Here is a 9,893-nt window from a genome sequence, read left to right as displayed (position 1 = left end):
CTAGGACATCCGGGTTGGCAGAGTGTTCTAAAGCAGTGAATAAAACAAACTTAGGGAGGAGGCTTCTAATGTTAACATGCATGAAACCAAGGCTATTACGGTTACAGAAGTCATCAAAGAGAGCGCCTGGGGAATAGGAGTGGAGCTAGGCACTGCAGGGCCTGGATTCACCTCTACATCACCAGAGGAACAGAGGAGGAGGAGGAGGATAAGGGTACGGATAAAAGCTATGAGGATTGGTCGTCTGTGACGTCTGGAATAGAGAGTAAAAGGAGCAGGTTTCTGGGGGCGATAAAATAGCTTCAAGGTATAATGTACATACAAAGATATAGTAGGATGTGAATACAGTGGAGGTAAACCTAGGCATTGAGTGATGATGATGAGAGAGATATTGTCTCTAGAAACATCATTGAAACCAGAAGATGTCAAAGCATGTGTGAGTGGAGGAACTGAAAGGTTGGATAAGGTATAATGAGCAGGGCTAGAGGCTCTACAGTGAAATAAGCCAATAAACACTAACCAGAACAGCAATGGACAAGGCATATTGACATTAAAGGAGAGGCATGCTTAGCCGAGTGATCAAAGGGTCCAGTGAGAATTAGACAGCTAGCCGAGCCATAGGTAGCAAGCTGGTAGAAGATGGAGGGAGGTCTGTTTTTAGCCACCTCGTGCGTTTCCGTCTGTAGATTAGTGGGGATCCGTGTGGTAGGGGGGACCAGTCCAATTGGCAAGATAGTTATAGTGGCCCAAGAAAATTGTCCGATAGACCTAATCAGATATCAGCCGATAAGACAGCTAACGATTAGCAGGCCGCAGATGGGCGTTCACGTTATGTCGTGACGGAGGGGCCAGTTGGATAACTCCCTCGGGCAGATAACGTCGGTAGTTCAGTTGTGAAGGCCCGATGGAGCTCCGCATCGGCAGTAAAACGGGACCGGATAGGTGATTGTAGCCCAGGAGTGGCTGATGGAACTCTTCAGCTGGCTAGCTCCGGAATAATTTATGTTAGCTCCGGGACCGACGTTTGCCAATAGTCACTCAGGTAGCAGCTAGCTAGCTAGCTGCAAGATCCAGGTGTAAATGTCCAGAGCCTGTGGTAGAAATCCGGGGATATGGAGAGAGAATAGGTCCAGTATGCTCTGGTCTGAGTCGCGCTGTACAAAACTGGCGATAGCTTTTCCAGCTAAGGGATAGCTGATGACCGCTAACCATGGCTAGCTGAACTCCAACGTTAGCCAGTGAACTGGCCAACCTCTGGCAAGCTTCTGTTGTGGATTTCAGATTTGAGGTAAATAATACTTTTTTTTTAATTGGTGAGGCGGGTTGCAGGAGAGTGTTTTGAGGTTGAGTTTTTATAACAGAAAATATGTAAAAAGATATGCGAGGAAAATATGTAAATATATATACACGGGACACGACAAGAGGAGGACAAAGGACGTCTGACTGCTATGCCATCTTGAATAGATATAGGTGATAAGTGATGATGACGTTGAATCAACGTGGAAAAACGAATTGTATTTGCAAAAAGTACCGTAATTTCCGGACTATTAAGCACACCTGAATATAAGCCGCACCCACAGAATGATTTTTTAAAATTTATTTTGAACATAAATAAGCCGCACATGTCTTTAAGCCGCAGGTGAGTCAATTCCTCACGCTGCTGTTTCCAACGTCTTATCATCGACTCATTAAGACCAAGCTCCCGTGCAGCAGCTCTATTTCCTTTTCCAACAGCCAGATCAATCGCCTTCAACTTGAAAGCTGCATCATATGCATTTCTCCGTGTCTTTGCCATGATGAGGGTGACAAAATGACTACCGTAATCATAATGATGGGAAGTTTGAGAGCGCTCGATTTAATCTAAACAGTAAACTAAAAAGTTGTTTGACCTTAACCCGTTCGGCATTTTCATTGGTCTAATGAAAGCTTCATGCCGCCAAAAAACTGAGCACGTCACAGAATGCGTTTTATTTTTTAGAAAAAAAAAATTGAAAGCGGGAAAAATCCATTTATTAGCCGCGTCATTGTTTAAGCCGCGAGGTTCAAAGCCTGGGAAAAAAGTTGCGGCTTATAGTCCGGAATTTACGGTAATCAATGCAAGGGCATATTGTCTTTTTTCACCCCAACTTTTAACCTAAATCCAATGACAGGGTGAATTTTTATTTTATTTCACGTTGAACAATTCATGTTACTTGACAATTCAACCAAATGTGAATTCAAACTAGACGTTGAACTGACACTGGTGCCCAGTGAGCATGGTCTCAGCATGACTCCATGTTAAAATAAAGGTTAAATTAAGATCATGGTCAGAATAGATTATAATCATCAATGTTCCTTTTTTAGAGATCATTTGGGTTTACCTAAATATTTGTGTTAACTTGCTGTGACAATTCAACAAGACAGAGCATACCTTTCATTTTAGCATGCTGAGTATTACTACACAACAGACTATTACAGGTGGCAACTATAAAACCAATATGCTACTAGATTAGCATCTCAAATTTCAGTAAAACAAATATGTAGTTTTGCTATGGAACATTCTTGTTTCAATGATGAGTCAGTCTAGGTACATTTGAAGTCGGAAGTTTACATACACTTAGGTTGGAGTCATTAAAACTTGTTTTCAACCACTCCACAAATTTCTTGTTAACAAACTATAGTTTTGGCAAGTCAGTTAGGACATCTACTTTGTGCATGACACAAGTAATTTTTCCAACAATTGTTTACAGACAAATTATTTCACTTATCATTCACTATATCACAATTCCAGTGGATCAGAAGTTTACGTACACGAAGTTGACTGTGCCTTTTAAACGGCTTCGAAAATTCCAGAAAATGTCATGGCTTTAGAAGCTTCTGGTAGGTGAATTGACATAATTTGAGTCAATTGGAGGTGTTCCTGTGGATGTATTTCAAGGCCTACCTTCCATCTCAGTGCCTCTTTGCTTGACATAGGAAAATCAAAATAAATCAGCCAAGACCTCGGAAAAAAAATTGTAGAGCTCCACAAGTCTGGTTCATCCTTGGGAACAATTTCCAAACACCTGAAGGTACCACGTTCATCTGTACAAACAATAGTACGCAAGTATAAACACCATGGGACTACGCAGCCGTCATACTGCTCAGGAAGGAGACGCGTTGCGTTCTGTCTCCTAGAGATGAACGTGCTTTGGTGTAAAAAGTGCAAGTCAATCCCAGAACAACAGCAAAGGACCTTGTGAAGATGCTGGAGGAAACAGGTACAAAAGTATCTATATCCACAGTAAAACAAGTCCTATATCGACATAACCTGAAATGTCACTCAGCAAGGAAGAAGCCACTGCTCCAAAACCGCCATAGAAAATCCAGACTACGGTTTGCAACTGCACATGGGGACAAAGAACGTACTTTTTGGAGAAATGTCCTCTGATGAAAGAAAAATAGAACTGTTTGGCCATAATGACCATCGTTATGTTTGGAGGAAAAAGCGGGAGGCTTGCAAGCCAAAGAACACCATCCCAACCATGAAGCACGGGGATGGCAGCATCATGTTGTGGGGGTGCTTTGCTGCAGGAGGGATTGGTGCACTTCACAAAATAGATCGCATCATCAGAAGGAAAATTATGTGGATATATTGAATGGGCCAAAATTCACCTAACTTATTGTGGGAAGCTTGTGGAAGGCTACCCGAAACATTTGACCCAAGTTAAACAATTTAAAGGAAATGCTACCAAATACTAATTGAGTGTATGTAAACTTCTGACCCACTGGGAATGTGATGAAAGAAATAAAAGCTGAAATAAATCACTCTCTACTATTATTCTGACATTTCACATTCTTAAAATAAAGTGGTGATCCTAACTGATTTAAGACAGGGAATCTTTACTAGGCTTAAATGTCAGGAATTGTGAAAAACTGAGTTTATATGTATTTGGCTAAGGTGTATGTAAACTTCTGACTTCAACTGTATAAAGGGGTGGAACAGATAGCCTCTCCAAAAAAAAACAGCTTCCTATCAGGGGCTTGTGTGGAACAATTTAATACCATCAAACCTTTGCCACCTCAAAGAGGACACATTTTTCTGCTGGCCTGTGGACTACATTGCTTATGTGATAAAGTAGGAGCTGTGATTGGCATTCCCGAGGTCTTTTGGCTCTGTTCACCTACAAAGAGACATTCATATGGCTCCCACACAGCTGTTCTTTCAGTAGTGCTTCAACATTTATGGGGAAAAAAACATGAAAAATATTACATTTCTGATGTAAAGCCTAAAAGTTGCCTACCATTATTTCAGATCGTAAAATGTGAGTTCAAATATGTTTTTTTTTTACCTGACGAAATGACATCGCTTGCTAAATAAACTTTGCCATTGAACTAAATTTAACGATACATTTTTGCTGCACTCCTTTCAAATAATTCTCCATAAAAATGGATTTGGTAGCCTATGCTGTTGGATGCACTTTCATGCAGCTGTTAACGCTCGAAAAAAAAGGTCAGCGGGAAAGGATAGACATAATTTTTACATTGAAATCTGATTGGATACAGCGTTTTGATTATTGAAATTTCAGCCTCACTTTAACTTCATAGATGCTTTTTTCTGAGGGCTAATCAGGGACATTTTCAGGGACAGCACTCTCCGGGACCAACCTGGTTTCAAAGCATTTCTTATTATTGTGTACATAAATCCGAGCCACTCCATTTAGTATATGTTAGGTTTGGTATGGTCAGGGTGGATGTATCACACAAACGTATAGCAATCCGAAGAGATGCGATTTTGAATCTTATCACTGACAACTTTAGCATTTTAGCTAATTAGAAACTTTACAACTACTTACTACTTTTTAGCTACCTCGGAACTGCTTAGCATGTTAGCTAACCCTTTCAGCTGACCCTTCACCTAACCCTAACCCTTTTAGCTAACCCTTCCCCTTCTCTAACCTTAACCCCTAGCCGAGCTAACGTTAGCCACCTAGCTAGAATTTGTACATTTTTCAAATTCGGAACATATTGTACATTTTGCAAATTTGTAACATATATGAATTGTAATTCGTAACATATAAGAATGGTTGATGGACAGTGGCATGTATTCATGGATGCTAAGTGAAACCAAGCTTCTCTAAAAAAATGTACCAAGAAAAAATATATATATACAATGCCTTCGGAAAGCATTCAGACCCCTTAACTTTTTCCACATTTTGTTACGTTACAGCCTTATTCTAAAATGGATTAAATAAATAAAAAACTAAGGAATCTACACACAATACCCCATAATGACAAAGTGAAAACAGGTTTATAGAAATTTTTGCAAATGTATAAAATGTAAAAACAAATACCTTATTTACATACGTATTCAGACCCTTTGCTATGAGACTCGAAATTGAGCTTAGGTGCATCCTGCTTCCATTGATCATCCTTGAGATGTTTCTACAACTTGATTGGAGTCCACCTGTGGTAAATTCAAATGCTTGGACATGATTTGGAAAAGCACATACCTGTCGATATAAGATCCCACAGTTGACAGTGCATGTCAGAGCTAAAACTAAGCCATGAGGTCAAAGGACCTGTCCGTAGAGCACTGAGACAGGATTGTGTCAAGGCACAGATCTGTGGAAGGGTACCAAAAAATGTCTGCAGCATTGAAGGTCCCCATGAACACAAAGGCCTCCATCATTCTTAAATGGAAGAGGATTGGTACCACCAAGACTTCCTAGAGCTGGTCGCCCGGCCAAACTGAGCAATCGGGGGAGAAGGGCCTTGATCAGGGAGGTGACCAAGACACCGATGGTCACTCTGACAGAGCTCTGGAGTTCCTCTGTGGAGAACCTTCCAGAAGAACAACCATCTCTCCAGCCCCCCACAATCAGGCCTTTATGATAGAGTGGCCAGACAGAAGCCACTCCTCAGTAAAAGGCACATGAGTTTGCCAAAAGGCACCTAAAGGACTCTCAGACCATGAGAAACAAGATTCTCTGGTCTGATGAAATCAAGATTGAACTCTTTGGCCTGAATGCCAAGCATCACGTCTGAAGGAAACATGGCACCATCCTTACATTGAAGCATGGTGGTGGCAGAATCATGCTGTGGGGATGTTTTTCAGGTGCAGGGATTGGGAGACTAGTCAGGATCGAGGGAAAGATGAATGGAGCAAATTACAGAGAGATCCTTGATGAAAACCTGCTCCAGAGCTCTCAGGACCTCAGACCGCGGTGACGGTTCACCTTCCAACAGGACAATGACCCTAAGCACACAGGCAAGACAATGTAGGAGTGGCTTCAGGACAAGTCCAACTTGACAGAGCTTGAGAGGATCTGCAGAGAAGAATGGGAGAAACTCCCCAAATAAAGGTGTGCCAAGCTGGTAGCGTCATACCCAAGAAGACTCTGCTGTAATCGCTGCCAAAGGTGCTTCAACAAAGTAGTGAGTAAAAGGTCTGAATACTTATGTAAATGTAATATTTCCTTTTTTTATTTAAAAAAAATTAGCAAACATTTAAAAAAAAACAGTTTTTCCTTTGTCATTATGGGGTATTGTGCATAGATTGATGAGGGCTTAAAAAAAAAAATTATAATAATAATTTTAGAATAGGGCTGTAACCTAACAAAATGTGGAAAAAGTCTAAATACGTGGTCTAAATACGAGGTCTAAATACGTGCCAAAGGCAGTGGGTGTGTGTGTGTGTGTGTGGTGTGTGTGTGTTTAAATATATATAACATCTTTTTGCCTGTTTCAACATTTCCTTTAAATTCGCAAAAGGCTGAATGAATGTCACCAGAGAAAGCATCCAAGAGAGCAAAACAGCTCTACTTGTCTCTGTATGTGTTGGCCGTCTATCTAATGCTATCTGGTCCAAAATAGTATTAGATTGTTGCCGCCCATAGCATTGAATGCAAGGGAAGCCTGTAAGCATTTGGCCTCCCTTGATAAAAAAAAAAACGTAAAAAAAATAGTAGCCAATCAGTGTTGAGCTAAACTGAGTTAGTTCAACTTTGAATGGTCTGGCGCACCCAAAAAAAGTGTCAAGGGAAGCCAGTTTTGATTTGGCTTCACTCCAATCACATCACATAGATTGTATACGTCATTGATAGAAACTCATTATGCATCTCGTTGTGTTGTTGTCCTCCGGTGGTTAGCTAGCTAAAATTGTCCCTTTCCTAAATTAGCCATGAATGGCGATGGGGATTTGGACTTGTAGTTTTACTTAATTCTCCGTATTGGCCAATGATTATAACAGCAATTCTGATCCAACCATGAATTCATACATTGTGCCCCTGGCCTGAGAGAGGATGGAAGTTCAATATGTAGCTAGATGTAGGCTAGAAGGCTCATGCTAGCTAATGTTTCCCTTGAAAGGAAGGTAGGCTAGTGAGCAAGCATTTTAGCCAGGTAGTTTAGGACAACAACAAAAAGTGTGTACTGTATGACAGAGTGATATACTCTTTTGTCAACATGAAAGAGGAGGATGGCATTGACATTTCCCTACAAGTAGCATGAGTCAACATGTTTTTTTTCTACTTGCACGCTCACACACACACAAATCAGAACCATGGACAGCCACATCATATTTAGCTTACATTGACTGGAGTAAATTGTTTTTGGTATCTTTTAGTTGTCATTGTATTAGACTAAGCATAGGTGATTTGATGATATTGAAATGTTTAAGTTGAAATGGTGCTAGAATAGTGGAGGCAGCTCCTGTTTTCTATGCGACTTGCAGTAACTCTCTGTGGTTCTAAATCAATAGTTTAGTGGTCTGAAAATGTCGGAAACATTAACTTGCTTGACCATGCTGTAGGTTATGTAACGGTTTGTTACATGCAATATGCTTTGTGGACTTCACTGGACATAGGTTGCTCTCCGGTTTTGTATGAAACAAAGGTGTGGTTGAATTTATTCTGCCACTCTGTCTTCTTATTGTCTCTGCCTTAGGCCTATAGATCAGGGTTGCAATGCATATGAACTAACTTAGAGCAAACAACTCAATTATCACAACACATACAGTACCAGTAAAAAGTTTGGACACACCTACTCTGAAGGCAGTCATCAATGACCTTGAACCACAGAAGGTATTTGCATTGTCTGGTGACAGACAATGCTGCGAACATGAAGGCTGCTTGGTCTAAACTGGAGGAGTCCTACCCTCACATCACACCCATTGGCTGTGCTGCTCATGCATTGAATCTGCTCCTCGAGGACATCATGGCACTGAAAACAATGAAAACACTCTACAAGAGAGACAAGGAAATGGTTAGGTATGTGAAGGTTCATCAAGTTATAGCAGCAATCTACCTCACCAAGCAAAGTGAGAAGAATAAGAGCACCACATTGAAGCTGCCCAGCAACACCACAGCGTACATGTTGGACCCCAAGTATGCTGGCAAGAGCATCCTGTCTGGTGCAGAGATCAACAAGGCCTATGGTGTCATCACTTCCGTGTCTCACCACCTTGGCCTGGATGAATGCAAGTTTCTTGGCAGTCTGGCGAAGTACACTTCCAAGCAAGGGCTTTGGGATGGAGATGCAATATGGCAGTCATGCCAACATATCTCATCTGGTGGAAGGGACTTTGTGGATCTGAGGCTCTTTCCCCTGTTGCCTCCATCATCCTCCAAATCCCACCGACATCAGCCGCCTCAGAGCGCAACTGGTCCTTGTTTGGGAACACACACATCAAAACACGCAACAGGCTGACCAATACAAGGGTTGAAAAATTGGTGGCCATCTGGGCAAAAAAATACATTTCTTGAGCCTGACAATGAGCCATCCTCAACAAGGTTGGAAAGTGACAGTGAAGATGAGGCCTCAGAGTCTGATGTTTAAGAGGTGGAGGTCCAGGGAGAAGACATGGAAGCCTGAGAGGAAGACAACCAAAGCTTTAGTTTCTAGACTATCATTTTATAGATGTATGTTGAAAACATTTTTGGGAGATGCGATGGATCATTGGGGATCATTCAATATTCCCTTTTGTTGTTCAGTGAAATCATCCCATGTGAAGAGTCAACTCATTTTAATTAAAGTTCAATTCGTACCTAAAGTTTTTTTTTATTTCTATTGTTAGGATTTAATCACTTGCAATTATGTCTACTGATAAGGTAAAAGGTTTACGTTTGTCTCCAAATATGATAAATATATCCAATGCAAAAAACATCTACATTTAAATGGTATTAATAATAATTTGCATATATTCCCGTTAAGTCCCACGGAAAGTTACCACCTCTGAATATTCCCCGAAATGTGCAACCTAGGTGGTACTAAGTCAGAACAGTAGGTAAAGTTATTACGGTGAGGCACCTGGGCTACTAACAGCTTACTACAGAACATTCACTTAGTATTACTTTCTTAGCTACAGTATACACATCTTATTATTACATAATTATTACATAATTTGTGCAGCAGCATACAATACATGTTTTTGGACTCACCTTGTGCTGTGCTCATTTGAACAGGAAGGTGGAGCAGCAGTCCTTCGTGGGGAAATTTTGTCATCAAACTTTGGCATTCTCTGGATTTATGGTGCTTTCAAGACACAAAAACAAGGTTGAAAAAATTCCGAGTTGGATGACCGTTCAAAACGTATTTTCCCAGTCAGAGCTCAAGTTCCCAGTTGTCTTGAACTCACTGAAGCTAGATTTCCCAGTTCCGAGTTTCAAGTTTTGAGCGCAGCAGAAGTCAGCACGGCCAATGTTGAATGTTTATCCTTTTAAGCTTGGAAAAGAGACCCTTAAACCCAAACTTGTGACCACACACCCACTCCACTGAATAGCAGACTAGTGATTGATTTGCAATGCTTGCAGTTCGCCACTGATTCCTTCCAAACCACTCATTGTTGAATTTGCGATTTCCAACTTGTGTAATGTTTATGTCCAATGGCCGATGAGCACCAACACGTTCTATTATTAATTTTCATATGACAAGGA

The sequence above is a fragment of the Salmo salar genome, chromosome 15, assembly GCF_965601325.2.
Source record: "Salmo salar chromosome 15, fSalSal1, whole genome shotgun sequence".
NCBI classification, from domain to species: Eukaryota; Metazoa; Chordata; class Actinopteri; order Salmoniformes; family Salmonidae; genus Salmo; species Salmo salar.
Note: the sequence above shows the minus strand (reverse complement) of the source record.